General features: G+C 50.1%; 1 protein-coding gene across 1 annotated transcript in view; it reads right to left on the bottom strand.

Moving 5' to 3' along the window:
* Positions 1–562: 562 nt before the first annotated feature.
* Positions 563–2500, bottom strand: part of LOC143021150 (uncharacterized) — a 40423-nt gene continuing 38485 nt past the window's right edge. The window contains exon 4 of the mRNA XM_076178536.1: positions 563–2500. This exon is cut by the window's right edge and continues 611 nt beyond it. The gene's annotated coding sequence lies outside the window, so the exon portion shown is untranslated.

Raw genomic sequence — 2500 nt, 5'->3', positions numbered from 1 at the left:
AGATGGGAGCGTTGTTTCCGCATCCTCAGACACATTGTTTTGGTCCTGGTCGTCGAGAGTCTTCAGTCCCAGCCGTTCACATTCCTGGAAGAGACGACTGAGTGTCCTCTGAGCACTGCGAAGGAGACAGCCGGTATTAGTGGCCACCAACGCCAGATCTTCCGCATAACAGAGGAGGCGAGCATCATCCCCTAGATCAAGGAGAGTCCATTTTTTCATGAACACGTTGAGGAGGGTAGAACTAAGAACGCCCCCTGTGGAGTCCCATTTTCAGTCCTGTGGTATGAGGATAGGTGTCCCTGGAGGCGCACTCTTGTTACCCTGTCCATGAGGTGGTCTGCAACCACCCAGTTCAGGAGTCTGCCTTGGACCCCCTTAACAGACAAGGATGCGAGGATGGCAGAGGCACTTGCTAGCCCGAACGTTTTTTCCAGATCCAGAAACACCACAATGGCAGTCTGACTACCGAGCAATCCAAGAAGGGCTGCCACACAGCCACTTACTGCCACTTCTTTGATAAAAGCATACATGTTGTGATGGAAGGGTTCCATCCATCACAGGATGCAATTGACCACCATCCGCTCAGCGGTCTTGCCAATGCAGCACGTGAGGGATGTGGGCCTGTAACTGTGTGTGTTCCTGGGCTTGGGAATCAGCAACACATCCGCCTTTTTCCATTCCACAGGGAGTTGCCTCGTCTTCCAGTAGGCATTGATGAGTGCCAGTGCTGCCAGCTCCGCAGCTGGCCCAAGTTGCCTCAGGAAGGAGTAAGGTATCCCGTCACTACACGGAGCGGTATCCTTATTCGTCTTTCCAGCCCTCCGAAGTTCCTCAGGGCAGCAGTGGTTATGGCAGAATGGACCACATCCTCTCTACCCTGTTGAAGGAGGTCCAGCTCCTGCCTGACTGGGAGGGGCCGTTGGGCAGAGGAGGAGTGGTCTGCAAATTGCTGCGACAACAGCTCCGCCTGTTGTTTGGATTGCGGCTGAGCGAGTGCAGGGATGCTGTACCTGTTGCAAGCTCCAGCTTCCTCCAGAGGGCATTAGCGGTGGTTTGGGCAGAGAAAGTGGTACATCATTCCAACATTTTTCTCCCCGGGCCCTGTGGGTGACCACCCGCGCGTGCCTGATGACAGAGCGCAGGAGAGCCCGCGCCTCGATGGATGGATGGCGCCGCAGAAATCTACGGAAAACGTTGACTCGGTGATTTTGCTCCTGTACCATGTCGTTATGATATCACCGGTCAGCATGCCAATTGAAGCCTGGCTTCGTTCTGGGGACAGTTCGTTCTGCAGCGGCTTGGACACGATGAGCCATGTGCGTCATAGGGAGGTCCAGGCCATCCACCCAAGATGTGATTACCCTCTCCTCAATTCAGTAGAGTCGCCTCTGGTACCTCCCCTAGCAGCGTTGTTAGGGTGTTTCCGGTAGGACTGGGTCGTCGGGGGGAACAGAAGATGAGTGATAAGCATTAAATTCCCCGGCAATGAATGTGGGTTCATGGCCGGCAAGAGAGAGCATCTCCCCAGATGCCAGTTCACCGTCTTGAGGGCGATAAACGTTATACAGAAGAAGGGTGTCACCACCAAGGATGATTCTGCCAGCCAAGGCCTCTACTCATTGATCGCAAGCCACGAAGGGTACAGGTTCATCTGGAACCGTCGACCGAACCATTATAGGGAGTCCGAGAGACAAGTCGTATAATACACCTGGTATCCAGTGACTCGGAGTGGCCCATTGGCCGGCCAGTTGGTTTCCTGCAAGAGAGCTACATCTACGTCCCTTGTGGCTAGGGCAGCATGTAGGACGAGGATGCTGCCAACAACACTTGACATTCCACTGCAAGAGCTTTAGCTCTCGCCGGGAAGGGGGTGGAGGAGGAGGAAAAGGAGAAGGAAGAGTAGGAAGAGAGAGGGACGAGGAGTAGGGTGGGAGGCGGAAGGAGGACGAGGAGTAATATTTTTTCAACAGTGTGTTCACACATATAAATGTATTTAGGATAAATGTAATTTGATTAAAAGACTGTATTCAACAATAACATAGATGATGCAATGTTTTATCATAGTTTATAAAAAGTACTCACACTTCACTGACGAATGCAAAGATATATGATACATTAATGAAGTTGCCGATCTCCAAATCCTGGCGTGGATGCAAACGCATGCGTATGGGCAATGAAAATGTAGACAGTCATGTACCGACCTTGGACTTATGCACTTCAGAGAAATATGCTTAAGAAAAGAAATTCATAAGTACACCGATCACGAGCCTATACTCCCTATAGTCCATTTTCTTTTCCTCTTTTTAGATAAAAGCCTCTACAAAGGAAAATAACACATTCCTATCTAATCATACAAGAACATAATTCATTGGGACCAGGAAATCCCTTTTGCCATGGTGATCTGTCGCCTGCTAATGTTGTATCATTCTTAATATAATCCTTGTGCATTAGATAATCATTGTCAATATTTTCTTACTCTTTTCAATAATGCTGACCCTAC

This window comes from Oratosquilla oratoria, chromosome 1 (genome assembly GCF_046742065.1).
Source record: "Oratosquilla oratoria isolate Oo_2021 chromosome 1, ASM4674206v1, whole genome shotgun sequence".
Classification (NCBI taxonomy): Eukaryota; Metazoa; Arthropoda; class Malacostraca; order Stomatopoda; family Squillidae; genus Oratosquilla; species Oratosquilla oratoria.
The sequence above is the reverse complement of the archived record's forward strand: the minus strand, read 5'-3'. Positions and strand labels throughout refer to the sequence as shown.